This window comes from Erpetoichthys calabaricus, chromosome 1 (genome assembly GCF_900747795.2).
Source record: "Erpetoichthys calabaricus chromosome 1, fErpCal1.3, whole genome shotgun sequence".
NCBI lineage: Eukaryota > Metazoa > Chordata > Cladistia > Polypteriformes > Polypteridae > Erpetoichthys > Erpetoichthys calabaricus.
Genome location: NC_041394.2, coordinates 230,141,502 through 230,159,069, shown reverse-complemented (window position 1 = coordinate 230,159,069; position 17,568 = coordinate 230,141,502). Strand labels below are relative to the sequence as shown.

The 17,568-nt window shown below is 35.5% G+C and overlaps 2 protein-coding genes across 6 annotated transcripts in view; both read left to right on the top strand.

The window, feature by feature from the left end:
* LOC127528083 (uncharacterized) overlaps nt 1-17,568 on the top strand; it is a 532,584-nt gene that overhangs the window by 329,726 nt on the left and 185,290 nt on the right. The window lies entirely within an intron of this gene.
* LOC114659714 (proton myo-inositol cotransporter) overlaps nt 1-17,568 on the top strand; it is a 503,513-nt gene that overhangs the window by 347,729 nt on the left and 138,216 nt on the right. The window lies entirely within an intron of this gene.

The following is a 17,568-nucleotide window of genomic DNA, read 5'->3' as shown; positions in this document are numbered from 1 at the left end:
TTTGGTGACTCCAAATAAAACAAAATATTTTGAAGAACCTTGGATATATACCAATTGAACTTGTAACACAATGTTAATATTTATTGACTATCATACTAAAATATATCTAATTGAATATGAAGTTATTATGTAGATTTCTTTTAGAAAGTAGTCAAATTTAAAACTGAATCATGATTGATTGAAGTTTAAAATATAATTAGATCATTTAGGTCAATACCGTAGCTCATCGCCAGATGTGTTAGTCATCAGCCCAATCCTGTGATGTGTAATTCTGTTTTATCTAATGTTTAAATGACTCAGTCCAAGTCTGTAATTTGTTGGTTTAAAGCTGTGTTAGAGAAGTAAGTTTCAGAAAAGAGCATTGATAAATCCGTATGTAGAATACAATCTCAGCACTATGAGTGTCTACTTTAGGGCTTCCAGCTGGTTTGTCAGATTCAACAAAACAATTTTACAATTTTGTAATTACTAAAAGGGGTGGGAAATCAAAAAGGAAGAAGTGCCGGTTGACATGGTAGTCGGTTACAGTTGACAACTTAGTGTGGCAAGTATAGCTGGAAAATAACTATGTGTGTTATAAACCAAAGCGGTCTGTTGGTGAATTTAAATGGTTTTTGTTTAGTTCTGTAATAGTTCAATGTATCAGACAGCAAGGCTGTGCTCCTCTTCACTGTGTGCTGACAGATCTGAACTAAGCTGCGCATGCAATATTGCCATTGCATGAACTCTGCGTAGCAAATTAATAAATTCTCCAATTGAGCTGTTTTTGATTTACCCTTGGAGTCCCTTTTGTTCTAACTGTATCACTGTTTGTCATAAGCACAGATACAAAAGCTAGGTGATTTATCATTATTGGAATTATCTTGTAATCTGTCTTTTTGTTTTATGTTTCTGTTATATAATTTATTTTGGCTTGTCAAGTATTATGACATGGTTCATATTGTGAAAGGTAATAGATAAAATCAAAACCAATTGTTTTAAATGTCTTGCTTCAGTTCTTTAGTACAGTATTCTTTAGAAATAAAGAAAAGAAGTGACATGCGTTAAGATCTTAAGAGTGCCATTGTGTCCAGAAGCAGCAATATTAAAAAAGGGCAGAAAATCAATTTGACAGAGTCCTTTTATGAAAATGCTTGTTGTTAACATCCCAGTGCTGACTTCATTGGCCTTATGTGGTCAGGCTCTGTCCTGTTCACGTAATTGGATCATTGAAGTTGAAGTCCATGACTTTGAGGAACAAGAGAATCGTTTTTTGACAACAAGAAAATAATGGAGAATGACTGAAGCAAAAAATGACTGGCATTTGGAAAACATTTTAAAAACAGCTAGCCATGAAAGCTCTGGGTGCACATCATATTGAAATTGTTTCAACTCAGCTCCATTCTCCCCAGTGTGCTAAATTGATAGACAAAAAGCACAATGAGAAGAATAGCTTATCAGAAACAATTTAATTATGAAATTAAATGTATAACAAGTGACCCACAAAAGATAAAGTGTCCTGCTGTATTTAATGTCTTTTATCAACTGGAGGAAACAATGTAATATTTATGTAATCCTGCTCCGAGTTCACAGTAGTTATAAACGGGACAGGAGTTTTCAAATCTGAAACTGCTTGTCCTGCTTTGGAAGGTGGGCACCTACTTTGTGCAATGGAGATGAGATGAATGAAATTGTGCAAATAAAACCATGAATAACACCTTACCAGCCCCATTGTCCGTGAAACATATACAGACCGCAAATCATGCTGTACTAAAAAAAAATAATACTAATAAGCCTGAGAATACCTCTGCAGAGGTATTCACATGTTTCGTGATAATGTGATAATCTGAGTGGATGCTAGGCCATGCCATTCTGATTTTGGGCATTTTCTTACAAACAGCATGTCTTGTCCTCCTTTTTTGAAAATAATGAAAAATGAAGTGTCAGATGAAAGATTGTAAGCTTAGACGTCTGCTTGAGACAGATGACTCAAGAAATCTGGTGACCTCTTCATTATTATTTAGCATCCTGTACTGCAAGGCTTCTTAAAATTAGATTGGCTCTGAGACTAAGCTGTGTGTACTACTGGGCAGTTGGCATAGAATATATGAAAGCCTTCTATCTATCTATCTATCTATCTATCTATCTATCTATCTATCTATCTATCTATCTATCTATCTATCTATCTATCTATCTATCTATCTATCTATCTATCTATCTATCTATCTATCTATCTATCTATCTATCTATCTATCTATCTATCTATCTATCTATCTATCTATTATGTAGTGCTCTTCAATTCTGTCTGTCTGTCTGTCATGAGGCTGACCTTTTCATTAAAGTTAACTCCCATAATCAAACAGGGTGTCATTGTTATTGCTCCAGACTGTACACTACTTATGAAAATCAAAACAATACTGGGTTCTGTTATTTTAAAAGGGAATTTGTATTTGGAATATGATTCTATTGTTTTTAATAGGAACATTGGGAGGCACAGTGCTGCAATATAGTAGGGCTGGTGCTTTGCAGCTCCTGGGAGGCACCTTTGATTCGCATCACGTTGTGTGTACTTTCCATATTCTTTTTGTGTCTTAGTTTTTTAAAAATTCTCCAACTTGCCAAAAATGTATTAAACTTTATAATTTAAAATGTACATAACATATTAATAACACTTAAAGACTGTCTTTTTTTATTATTACACTTTTTTTAACCAGTTCCTCATAGATTGCCCTCACCGTTTGCCCCTATGTAGTTTTGAACAGGCCTCATCTGTTTTCTGTCCTTGTGTATAACATACAGTACATGTAAAAGATCTAGCAACCTGCTACTAACAAAGCTCAGTGGTGTCACTGCATATTTTTAACCACTGCTTTCCTATGCGGTTAGCTGCTGCTCCAAAGTTTCCACAGCCGTTTGAAGGTACAGACAGAGATATGTCTTTTATTGATAGCAAAATCTTCCGTCTAAAAATTTCATTTCTAAGTCTGTAGAACCTTTGAATGATTAATTATTTGAAAGTACAGCTCCTTGAGCTGTATAATTTGTAGGAGTATTGATTTATATTTATATTTTAATACTAAACTGTTATCCATCTGTTTGTTCATGTATGAATTTATTTTCCAAACTGTCTGTACAGTATTGTAGCACAAGGTTAATGCGGTGGAGTCTATCCTGTCTGTATCAACTCAGGACAGAACCCAACACTTCATAGGACACCAGTCCATGACAGGGCACACATACTCATACCAGTGCAATTTATAAATTAATCTACTCTCCGTACTTTGGGAATGTAAGAAGAAAGTAAGAAATTCAGAAAGAAAAATACATCCAAAAAAAGGGCCCACAAAAGGAGGATATGCAGACTTCATAAGGAGAGGGACTGGGTAAGAATTCAAGCCTGGACTCTAGTGCTCTGACAGTCTAGTCATTGTGACACTGACAGATTAAGACAGTCGGCCACACATTGGCAGCACTACTGAAAATGTTATGCACATACCCTACACCACTTTATGTATCTCTGCAACCATGGTGCAACTGCTTTAATGGTGGCAGGAGATTAAATTTATGCTTAACATTACAAACACTAGAAACAAGATACACATCTGTGAAATAATATCATACAACTTTTTGAGGCAAAAGAATGCTTCATCGTCAGGTAAAGTGATGCCAAATAAACTACAATTAGTGAGTATTACATTGGAACACAAAAGCCAAGTGTCTAAGAGTCCTTCACTTGCATAATTACGTGCAGCAAAACACTGAACTGCTGCCAGAATAAAAACTGAAGTGTTGTATTTTGGACTGATTATTGTGAGAAAGAGCCATAAACAAGATGATCCCACATTGGCAGGAAAGTGTTGATTGATTAGGAGATTATGTGGAAAGATGGCAAAGATGTTAATAGTTTCTGAATATATTCATTTATTTTTAGCTTGCTTTGTTTTCTTGCTTTCTTAACTACCTTCATGTCAAAACAGTTTATATTACAGCATCTCATTTTCATAGCGGGTGTCATCTTTTTAACACTGAGTGAGGAACTACTGTGTGCAGATCCGTTTGGTTTATATATTTACAGTAGCTGATTTCCAGTTACAGTGTTACTTTCATGCTTGTCAGTTGAATACCTGAAAAAAGCATTTGTTGGGTCAAGGAAAATACACACTTCAAATGTCTAATTACATCAGTGTCAAAAATAATTGCAAGTGATTTTAGATATTGCTTAATTTAAATATGCACCAAAGAGGTACATTGAACATTAATTCTGTAGTTACTAAATAAGTAATAATTATTTCTATGGCAGATTGAAAATAAATAGAATTCATTGTCTAGCAAAAACACAATTTTCCCCATGTTTTATGTAACTCTAAGCAGAGTCATAAGTTTTGTACATACAAGAAAATATTTTAATGGAGTGCCATTTGCTTTATGCAGGGTTTTTAAAGTCAGGGAATTATCATAGTCTGTGTCATCTTAGATTTTGCTTAAAAAGGTCATAGTAGCATTTTTTTCCTTTCAGTTTTTCTTTGTTCTTTTTGTTATAGATTAAAAAGCATGGTAAAAGCCAAACAAATTATGGATAGTGAACACTGAATAATGTTAGAGGTAGTGAACTTTTCAACTTTCATGAAAACAAACTGCTTTTGGCAGGGGTATTTGATGTACAGTAAGTTTAGCTTTTAGTCTTTAACCTGTTCTGAAATTCTTTTAAATGTCTAAAACACTTCTTCAAAGTAAATCCTGCAGATACCTCCTACCTTAAAAAATAAAAACAAAAACTAAAAGGAAGTGCATTTATGGCACTTTTTGTTTTAAACTCAGACTAGAGCCCTGTCAACTGCCATCCATGAGGCACACACTGAAAATATCAGCCACTCCTGACGCCAAAAACTAGGACTAGTCTGATGAGAATGATATAAGAATTCACGACCTACACAGCGAGAGGAAGGTGTTCTGCATGTGGCAAGATGGCATCACATCACAACAGAAATGTGAAGTACAACAATGCCTCTAAGCTGAAACATGCAAGATCAGGAGCAACTGTGGGTGTCTTCAACTCTGCAGCAACAGCATTGATTTATATAGCTTTTAAGTAAAAGAGTGCAGTGAAAAAACAAATCACAATCCATAAAGTTCATAGGTAGCGCATGCATATCCTGTAAAGTTGGACAGGTGAATTCAGACAAGATGGAGGAAGCAACTCTGATCTGATTTATGAAACGCTGGAAATATCCTCTCATGATAGCAGAGAAACATTCCTGTAAATCAGTAAAATGTGTGACATAAATAGAGATGTACAGTACACCAAAATTCAGAGGAAGTACAAACGGCCTCAAGACATTAAGACAGAGAACATTTTCAACAAGCTAAAAAACAAATTAATATTACAATCTGCCAAATCACATTTTACTATTCTCCCAAATTTCAGAACTCCGTGCCCATTTACATTGTTTTGATGGAGCTTTAATTTAAAGAATAAATCATGTCAAAGTGAGCATTTTAAATGCAACCAGTATCTTTGATTTTAACATTTCATGGCATAAAATTTGATTTCAACTTCTGTTTTATTGGTAATATGAAAAATAGTACCATTTCAACATTATGGCATCCTCAGGAATAGTGACGAAAGTGAAGTTAAAAAAATCTGTCTTCCTAAATATAGAAGAACCCTGTTGAAGGAGACAATGTCAATGACTGCTGCAAAATTTATGCCTGCAGTCTCTTGATGTAAAAGGAAAGTGACTGCTCATCTTCTCTGACAGGATAGTGCTAGTTACCTTGAACATATAAGTTAAAAAAAATCTATATATGCAGTCTGTATACTATCCATCCATCCATTATCCAACCCGCTATATCCAGGGTCACGGGGGTCTACTTGAGCCAATCCCAGCCAACACAGGGCGCAAGGCAGAAAACAAACCCCAAACAGCCCACCGCAGTCTGTATACTATATATATATATATATATATATAGTAAGAAAGGCGCTATATTGCTCCCGACCAGGCACAGACTTGACACAGGAGGCACGTATAAAATAAAAAGACTTTTATTTTTCTTCAGCTGGAGGGCACATCTTCACCCGTAATCCCTCCAGCCTCAACACAGTCCCAAGCACTGAGTCACCACACTCTGCTCTCTTTCACCACCACTCCTCCTAAGCAACATTGTCCTCCTTCTGTCCGACTCTGGCCACTGAGTGGTGGTCGCTGGCTCCCTTTTATCAGACACTCGGAAGTTCTCCAGGTGGTTGATTGCCGTCATCTGGCTGCACTTATGGGTAAGGCGAAACCAGTGCCCAAAAGGGCAGCCTCTCCTGTTGCAGCACCCCCTGGCAGCGCCTGCGGAACCCCACAGAGCTGCACAGAACTTCAACCCCCATGAAGCCCTGGGGGAGTCCGAGGCACCGCTGCAACCCACGGATGCTGCCATCTAGCGTCCAGGGGGAGACACTGGGCTTCCCACCCCTGTCCCCCTGGCAAATGTGGTGAAGGGGCATCCCTGCTAGGCATGGGCCCCGGCCATCTGTCACAATATATACAGTATATATATATATGTGTGTGTGTATATTTATGTATGTATATATGTAAAATACAGTAGATATAGATATGTGTGTACAGAGAACATACAGTACATACATGCACCATATATATATATTTATGTACAGTATATATATCGATATAGTCCAAAGCTGAATCACTTAATATGTGATCAACAAAAACATTTTTCCTGTTAAGTTAAAGAGCCAAAATATGTCAGGATGGTACATACAGGTCAGTTGGTATCCACAAAGGAATGACATTTCGGTATATCAATATGTATAATTTCACATATATATCAATAATTTCACAGATATGATTCAAATTTGTTGACTTTATAGAAAATTAGCCAACAGTTGTTTTGTCATTTGTTGATAAATATGCTGTTATGCTAACTTACATGCTTTTGGCTGCTCTGCAAATGAAGGATGGTATGAAAGTGATTGACAGGCCTAGTGAATGGAACTTGTAGTTAATAGTGTGAATGAATGACTGAAGACGAGCTGATGTCCTAGGCAGTAAAAAAGAGATGTGATCATGAAGCTCAAGGAAGAAGCAAAGCTCAGTGGTTTTAAATGAACATACTTATTAGAAGTTGGACATTTCTGTATTGTGAATGCTTTTTTGATTGATCATAGGTAATTTCGACTAATTTGAGATACTGGATTTCTCATTTTCACAGGCTGAATGCCAGAATCATCAACATTAAAATAAAAAAGGCTTGAAATATTTCATTTTACATATAATAAATATACGGTAGCATATAAAAGGTTTACCTTTTTGAAATAAATTACAAAAACAAATTACCTTTTTCATGATATTCTAATTTTTTGAGATGCACCGTATACAGTGTATAGTGTATAGATAGATAGTGTAGTAGTTCAGCCTTGGCACAGACAGACATGGCCACAATGTTCCAAAAAAACACACACTTTACTGATAAAAGTCCAGCACACAACACAGTAACCCTGCGCCAAACACCCTTCTTCCGTCCTTTTTCTCTCCTCTCCAGATTTCTCCTTCTGAATTCCAGCCCCTCATCCCAAGCGTTGCATCACTTCCTGATGTAGTGGAAGTGCCGCATGAGCACCCAGAAGCACTCCAGGTCTCGCTGGAATCTCTTCCGCCAGCACTTCTGTGTATGGTGGAAGTGCTGACACCCAGGGCTCCACAATCCTGCGGGCGCCGACCCTGACCCCGACCCCGTGGTTGCCACGGGCCCCAGTGGGATTGAGCTTCCATGCTCTTTTTCCGTGGTCCCCATACAGACCAGGTTGGCCGCCCTCTCGTTGCCCAGGGGAGGTATAATCCCTTTCCTGGTCCTTCTAGACATCCCGGCTGGACATGTGTCCTGGCCTTCCGCCACAATAGATACTGTAGATATATGAACAGTAGATACGCACACACACACACGCAGTATATCACCGTATGTTCTATGCAGTATACAAAAGATTTTGAGTCTGAACTGGAATTGTCTCTCCTGCTGACTTTGTAAATCGTAGAAGATTAGCTCCTGTATCATAAAATATATGAATTACAAGTTTTAGTAAAACTTTTAGTCTAAGCATCTGTTATAAGCTACTATTAACAGCCTGCATTATTTTAATTTACTATTTTTAACAGTTGTCTTATTGTATAGAGTCCTAGGTTATCCTGTTTTCCCCTTTTTATACTCTTAATTCTGTACACCTTAACATAATATCTAAATTCTCAGCCTTTAGTCTTCATTTATTACACCATATCTTTTACACCTAGACCCTTTGTTTATAACTTTTTAATTTGAATAGCATAAAAAAACATTATAAAAAGTGCATCAGTGTTGATGGGAAAAACAAAATTTGTTTGGTTTTACATTCTCTGAATGTCACAACTGTTTGAATACCTGATGGAGAACTGGTGGATACAGTAACTAGATTAATTTTTCTCAAGATTTCTCAAGATAAATGTTACTTATCAAAATTATCACTTTGAATTCTGTTACTGCATTGTTTTTTTCTTTTTTGTTCATAATAATGTGACTACAAAAGACTACACTACTATTAAGTGTTTTGGTAAATTTACTGGCATCCTTGTTGTTGTTCTCACCGCATAATTCAGGCAATGAATGCAGGCAGGAGAAGGCATCAATCAATCTTCTTTATTTTCGAAGTCTTGCAAGAGGTAACCCTTACAGGAGCGCAAGCACCTAATTAGCAAGTGTTAAAAAGGAGGAGTCGGTGCTGCACTTTATTTATACACTTCACTTATTAGATCTCAATTCCAATGGAATTCATTACATAATCAGAAATCCTTTAACGTCATTGGTTACATCCAGTTGTTAACAGGACATTGCAGAACACTGATACCTTAAATGATCACAATTGACCTGGCCCACAGTCTTGTTAATTTAGAAGTATGTGACTTTTTAGGAGTTGAAGAGTAAGCACACTGCTGCATGGTGCCTCAGCATGCCCTCTCTGTCTTGAACCTTTTCGTGACCATATGTTTCTTCTTTTTGCCAGACTGTCAACAGGAAACTTAAGCCTAAGCAAAACAATAGAAGCAGCAAGCACACTTTAAAAGATAACTTTTTTTTATACCAGGGCTTGCTTTTTTCTTTTTGCTATATTAGATAATAAAGTCACTTAAATGCCTTTTCTTAATAGCTCAAATATTTATCATAGTGAATACCAAAATAGAACTTCAGCCTTTAAGCATAAGTTCTAAAGAGTAAGAGACTCGGCACAAACCCAGTAAACAATGTAGCTGGTTTCTTTCAATAGTCCACCTATATCACATCAGGGTTCAAATTCAACTTTCACATTGTACTACTAAATAATGCTTTGATTTGAACTAGTCGACGCTTGGAATTCTAAACTGTTGCCCTTCCTACCCTTCATTTCCATTTTTTCAGTTTGACTTTGCCCACAAAATTCCATTAATATAAGAATTACAACTAAATCAACACTAAATGAAGCATTAATTGCACACGTGATTATAATGATTTACTCACTTTGCATGCACACTCAGCCCAAAGGATTGCATTATGACCTGCTTGAACTGACAGAGAATGAACATAGAAGATTTACAAAAAGAGATTAAAAAAACCTGTCTTGTCATCTTTAATGACACAATGACGTCTATAGTATCTGAAGAATCAATTTGATTTTTCTTAAACGATCAAACTATTGCTCTTTCCTAAAAAAACTCATGTGGCAAGGACAAGAAGCTGTAATATAAAGGGAAGTAGTCTTGTGTTAAATTAATTCATGCCATGTCCAATTTCTGCATATTATTGTGTTGCGCAAATACGCTCGAGACACCGCTCTTTGCAAATCAGTTTATTTCTGACTCTGTAGAAGAAATGATAGCTTGATAATTTTTGTAGAATAAGTTGACTCTGCTCACAAGCTGCCACATTCATGAAAATTCAAATAAGTCAGAATTGCTGTTCTGTAGCGAGGTGTTAGGCTCCATCCGACCTCGGCAGCAATCTGAAAGACAGAAAAACCCCAGTCATGAACAGGCTGCTTGGATTAGACAGACTGGCATATGTAAAGACTTACAGTGTATTCATTTGACAGATGAGATGTGTAGCAGCGCCAGTTCAGCATCAGTTTTCATTAATCAGAAAGTGGGCACCCTGTGGAAGTGAAAACAGTCACATTATTTAGACAGAAATATATAATGAAAAGCTAGAGAAAAATCATGCTGTATATTGGAAATTGACAATATCATTGTGAGGAGCTGTGTATGCAGATTTAAGTTTTACTAAATCCATCTAAATCAACACATCTTTAGGTGAACTCAAGCAGATGTGGATCCTTGTAATAAACATAATTTTTTTCCATTCCCAAACCTCTTTATTTACAACTGTATTAACAACCTATGGAGTGAGATGACTGTCCTTTTTTGGTTTGCTATAAAAAGTCATCAGTATAGGATAGTAGCATCGGTCTTGGTGGTGATCATTGTTCAGGTAGTGAATATGAAGTAACCCATGTTTGGAGTGTGCAAGTTCTCCACATATCTGCATGGGTTTCCCCTAAGGACTCTGGTTTTCACCCCAGAGCCTAAAGATATTTATTTCAAGTTAGACTAATTGCTACCTCTAAAGTGACCCACTAAGTGTGCTTGTGCATTACAATACCTTGACAGTTTCAGTTGCCCTGTTCTGATTGGAACCTGAAAATGGATTGTGTGAGTTAATGAAAATAAATCTTGGTTTTGTTTTTATTTGGAAATTCGGAGGATGCAATTATTAAAAAGCATATACAGTACACGGAGAAGAATAACCAAAAAATGTTAACATTTTAGAACAGAGTTTACCAAGACATGCACGTTAGTTTATTACTATGATATAATAAGATCATAACAGTTTATTTATTGTTAATAAGACTTAGAAATAGCTGTACACGAGGAGCTACTGTACCTCTAGGGGCATCCATTAGTTTGTTACTGCTATGTAACAGGATCATAGTAAAGGCTGTGTTTGTGCTATATAACAGTAAGTGACGAATAGACACATTGTAGCAAGCCCTTAAAGTTCCAGTCTCTGTATACATAATATGATGTTGACTCACTCACTCATTAACAAAAGTACTATTTCCCATTTAGTTAAAATGCTGAAATTTGGCAGGATGGCACATCTGCTAAAGAATGACATTTTGATATATTTTATATATTGTATTTAAGGGTAAAAAACTTAGGCAATACAAAAACTAAATACCCCAAAATATCAAAAAAGGTTAGTTGAAACTCTGTGATGTTGTCGCAGAGTGGTGTTATTTTAATTTGTCTATATTTGCCATACTGTACCAAGCAGACTGTGCTAATGTGCTGCACAGTGTTGACTGAAACTTGACAAGAAAGACTTGCAGCTGCTCAGTGGCCTGTTTACAGTATGCCAGTTTATACAAATGAAGGTCTCCAGTAGAAGCGATGAGCTGTGCAGCACCACTAAGCAATAGGGTAGACTGACAAGAGAAAAAGGGGAGATATCTTCGACAGGAAGAAGACGTGGCATTGAAGGAATAGGGAAGATACAGCTAAAAAAGCTGTTATTTCTGTTCACAATGCCTGTTTCATGTTGTATATTGGTTTTGATTGATTAAAATGGAATTCCTTTTGATTGATAATGTACCACATTGCACACCGTATAATACGTAAAGCAGATGGAAATGTTTTATTTTATTGATTATCATTATATGAATACGGTACGGTTGTATTAAGTTTGGAAATTTGCATTCAAATTATCCAATTGTTAGTGAGACAATGACCACAATACAAAGGTTTCTCATATAACACAAATGGCTACACTTACGACAATGTTGTAATGTATGTAAATGAAATCAAAATCGCTCAACCTACTATTACAAATTCTTAGCTGTATCATTAATTTTTACAAGTGGAGCTTACAGTATTGGTGTATTATTTGCTGAATTTGGAGTAAATGATCAACCAGTTGAAAGATTGCTTTATGCAGAGGTCATTTTGATGTTTCAAACCTATTACTTGTATTGATCTTGCTTAAACTCAAAATTTGTTACACCAAACATCATAATCAAGTACATTATGGCAAAATTCTACTAATAAAACAGGAAAACATTAAGTGCCACTCTAGATATACAGACAATATCAGACAAAAATCAATAAAAAAAAAAAATCAGCAGCCATATATATATATACAAAAAATCCAAAACTGAATAGAAATGTAGTTGCTAGATAAGCACAAAAAATCCCATAGTGAACACAGTTTAGGTTGTTAAATACACGCTTAAACATCCAGGAAAATTACAGGGCTGCTGTTACTAATGTCATAGAATAAAATTTCAAACCAAGAATATCTGAAGCCAGAAAATCAGAGTCTGGAGCCTTCTGGTTTCAGTTTAGACTTTTATTAAAGATAATAAAAAGCTATGCTTTGTCCACAGAAAAAGATGCTGTTACTGAGCATCAGGACATTTTTATACATAGCTTAACATAGATAAGATATCTTGACATACCTTCTATGCTAATGGACAACACCTAATAGCATTTTGTCACCTTTGTGTGATTGCCCTTCAGGCATACCCACTTCTCATTAATTTCTGTCCATCCATACCCATTACATATTATGCTAATGATTAGCACCTCTTTGCATTTTGCCCACTTTGTTTGGTCTGTTTTTCAACCACACCTCTTTAATGCTAACCCTCCATCAAGTGTTTGGCAGCAGCTTTCAGGGTGTCATTTTACATTGGTAGAGTGGTTACATGTAAGTCTTGGTGCATAACAGTGCTTAGCGTCTTATAAGGTACAGAATCACATAGTAAATACATTCTAAGTTTTGTTTGTACTGTATTCTAATTATCCAGTGTGTGATCTCTCTATTATAAAAAAAAATCTTGGAAGGAGACGAGACGTGATTTTCTCAGAGAGACACTTATATGTTCACGTGAGATGAGTCCATGCCCAAGGCTGGAAATAAAGGACAAAGAGTAGATGACATAGTAGAACGTCATAAAGAATTCAAAAATGTTGGCGCGGTTCACATGCAGAGCAGGTTAGAGATAATGGAAGTATGAAAATTCTAAAGTCTCAAACAAAGGATAGGAAAGGTCGCATTAGCACAAACAAACAGAAATTATTACTCGGTGAAATAATGGAACAGCGAAAAGATATCAAATATATTGTTCAGATTTAAACTTTAAGTCAGAGACATGTAGATCGTCTTATTCGTGTTGCTAGCGAGAATTAAAAGATTCCAAAAACATTGGTGCGGTATGAAGTCCCGTGAGATGGAGACTTTTAACATTAGATACTTTCAAGTCACGCCCTACTATTTTCAAACAAGACCATGGTCATCTAACCTCAGTCGTGTGAATGCTTTGTCAGACACACTTCCTGCGCTCTCAGCTCTTATAAATTTTATCAGGACAATAATTTTATACGTTCTAGATGACACGTCAACAACAAAGCGAAGAAGAAAGAGCATGGACAAACATTCAAGAAAGTCTTTTCAGTTATTAGAGAGAAAGAAACGATATTCACTCACAGGCAGTTATACGTTAAGTTGTCACGATGTAAGTCCAAACACAGAATCAAAATTCAATGCGATCTTGAAGAAAAGTTAATTCCAAATATTGTTTTTACTAAAGTTTTAAAGTAAAAGTGAGAATAATGCATATGTAACAATTCCCATTAAAATAACAATCTCTTAAAATTGTATATCTGGTTAACGAAACCCGGGGGGATAAAAATATCCAGTAAATATTCATGTAAAATACATTTTCATACTAAACATATCTCAAAACATATTGTTAAAAACAGAGAATCTTCTTTGCAAATCAAAAAGGTTACTTGCCTTGCCTCAGAAATTGCAATGATGGGTTTAACTACCATATAATTTACACATTGATAATGAATCTATTTTTGTAGAGTCCATAAATGTTATTGTTGTACATTGAGATGAATTAATGAACAACCTGGAGTGTGTTGCAAAAGTGGAAAAATCAAATTATAACCTTTTGAAGACTTACCAGGGCCTTTTAAAGGTTTAGTATTTAGCTTACACCTGGACATTTTCTCAATGATATAAGAAAATATAATAGTCTGTTTCAAATGACATCATTTTGTGCAAAAAAGAATAATTAAAGGCAATTTCATGCCACATTTTAAAGTAAAAGGACAGGTGTATTACCATTGTCTTAAGGAATTTCCCAGGCGAAGTCGGGTAGCACAGCTAGCTGTAAATTATTATCAGAATGCCTTAAGAGGCTTGGTTAGAGGGCAATGAGCTGTGCTAACACAGTAGTCAAGCAGTGAAAGTTGAGGTTGTATTATATTCACATTGCCTACATTAAGCTTGATCTTTCCAAACTTGGATTAGTTTGAGGAAAAAACTATAAAGGAAACAAATTTAAAAGACTTACTGAGGTCAGTTTTTAAAATATAAATCGCACGAGTCAACATTGTCAGCATCTCTCCATACTAATGGCCTGAGCGACAGGGTGACAAGAGTGAAACTATTATTGGACATTGTGACCAGTCAGAGCCTCTCCAGATGGGAGTGAGGTCTGCACAGAATGTCACACTCTTGTCAATTAGTGCTTACAGTGTGACCTTACATTACTTGGAAGAAACTGAAGTTCCATGAGGACGCCTACGCAAACAGAGACATTTAAATCCACTGCCATGTTAGCTTTTGGAACTCTGCATTATAAGTTACTATACTGCATGTAAACCTGTGCAAGCGCTATTTAACATTAATATCTTTAAAGCAGCACATATTTCTAATTAAAAAAAAAACAAAGTTTATGAAAGTCATTCAAAAATGAATGAGTAGGCAAACATGATCATTTTCCCAAGAAGACACACTTTATTACTTAAATGGTAAAAAAAGATAGCTTCTAAGATAAAAATGAACATTAGAAGTATTGGCTCTTAAATAATAAATTACAAAAGACTGGTGGTTGCTTGGCAACATTTAAGGAGGTAAATCCTTTTCAAATAGACATCTATCTGGAAATATATGAAAGAGTTTCAAATAACCTAGCAAGAATTTATTTTTCTTTTGTCATCCTAATGTTTTTCATTTTTGTTGAGAATATGTTTATGTTGTTATTAAATGTAATTGGCCTTTATTATTAATAGCAAAAAAGGGTTTTGACATATTTTAAAAATGAAAGTTACATTTTTCTTTATGTATTTTTCATCATTGTTGCATTTCAGAAGACTCACCAGGGCTCCCGATGCATTCAGGTGATGATAAATACTATTTGATGTATTTTGCAAGGGGTCTGCCATTTTCCTGCTGATTGCTAATAGCAAGTTCCAAGTGTACATTCAACCATTACTAATCTCCTTGGACTAGTCTGAGGAAACCAAACGGCAATTTGTGTTTTTATTTCTTTTAATCGGGTTGTGTTTTAGCAACAATAGAAACAAAACCTCCCATAAGATTGTTAGATACATTGAAAACACAAAGCTAAAATGTATTAAACAATCTTCTACACAGGTTCAAGGAACATGTTTTAAACAAAGAGAGCTGGCACCTGCCCTTGAGCTCAATGCTTCAGCAACCCTAAAATTGAATTATGGGTGTTTAGGAGATGCACAGATGGGTGGATGTTTAAAGCAGGTGCTTTGTGAAGTTTATTAAGGAGTATATGAATGAATTCATTAGCAGATCAAACTTCAATTACACTCAATGTATGCCTATTAACTCTGAACATTTATATTTTACACAATAAGTGAGAACAGCTGGATAACATTTTACTGTTTGTGCCATTATGTATAAGTGCCACCTGAAGCAAAAAAGACATACAGAGAAAATATATATTTTTCTTCTGCCTTTTGTATATTTCTTATGTTGTTGATATTATCAACAGAAGAGTCATAATATGATGTGCCAGGTTTAGTTCCAATGTAAGAAAAAATAGTTGCATACAATATTAACTATTTCAACATAGAGCTGCTTTTTAAGTACAAAACCTCAGATGGAGGTAGACCTGCATTTTGACAGCAGCATCAGGTTCTTCTGCATTCTGCTAGATGTTGCAGTAAAAATCCCTACATGGTTCAGAGATGGGTGCAAAGTCATGTCAGCTGGCAGACTGACTTGTTGGCAGCATTTGGGAAGCTGTAACTTGATGCTGTAACATCAAATAAAGGATAAGCACAGGGCTGTCCAGTTACATCCAGGAGGACCACAGGTTTTCATTTTAATCAATTTCTTAATTAGAACTACTTTATTTACTACTTAATAAATTTGTTTTTGTCCTAGATGAAGTTAACTTGTTTGTTCTGATTCAGAACCCTTAATTGTGTAATTTACTTTTAAACAGCTGCATCATTGCCTGTTTTCTTAACAAGCCATCAGTTAAAGATGAGGTGCAAGTGCGAAAGGAGCCACCAGCTCTCCAGCTAATGTGCTTCCATTTAAACCTGAGTACATGTGATTGCATTCACTACACTTATGGCACGCAGACTGATTTTGTTAAATTGGAAGAATCCTAACTCTCCTCTAATAAGTCAGTGGGAAACTGATGTTTTATATTATTTGAAATTGGAAAAAATCTAATTCTCAGTTAGGGGATCTGTATAGAAGTTTTTCAAAACCTGGCAGGATTTAATCAACAATTTTTTAGAATAAGAAGAAATAATTATTTTCGCACTTCTTTTCCTTCTCCATTTATCTTTTTTTGCCCTATTAAGCTCAATAATTTAGGCATGTTTACAAGCCTTAAGTATTACTCCTTTGGCCATGCTCTCCTTCTCAGGGGTGGGGTTTGATTTGCTTTCAATCCTATTTTTTGTAAAAATTGATCTATATGTACGGAATGATTACAATAAAATTAATTAAAAAAAAATAAAAAAAATAAACTTGTGTACATGCATCATGAAGTAGCTGTTTTAATAACATATTTTGAAATAAATGCAGAAGAAGGGAAGGACCAAGAGTTACAATTGTGTTCCTGTCAATAAAACATATGGATGATGTTCTCAGAAAATGAAAAATCTACAGTGTGGTAAAGATTTGTCTTGAAAAAATGAAAGCACTGATAAGTGATTTCACTAAATACCAAGTTACATTATCTGCCAGCCTAGTTTATTATTTCAAAACTAGTTGGAGCAAAAACCTGTTGCCACTTTGGCCTTGTAGAACTTTAATTAAGGACCTCATGATTAGTGTAATGATATCTACCACAAAGAAACATTTAAAGGTGAAGCAGACCATCAAAAAAGCCACACAAAAAGGCCAGAGGTCCCCTAATGTTCTGTCAGGGCCTACTGGATAACCCCCAACCCCAAGCTGCTTAGTGCCTAAATCAAAGAGCAGGCTTTCAAGTCCAAAATGGAGCTCGGGCTGTAAAACTTCAAAACACCAATGGAGAAAGGGAAAAACAGTTGAAGACAGACATATTTTTTTATATTTGTAGTAATTCAAAAAGGAGAAGCGAAAAAAGCAAAAATAGGTCTAACCTAAAACACAAAATCTAAGGCAAACAAAACCCAAGAAATGCAATATAGACATAATACCTTTAACAAAGCATATGTCATAAAGCTAGAAAATCCAAAAGTCTAAATTGTAACC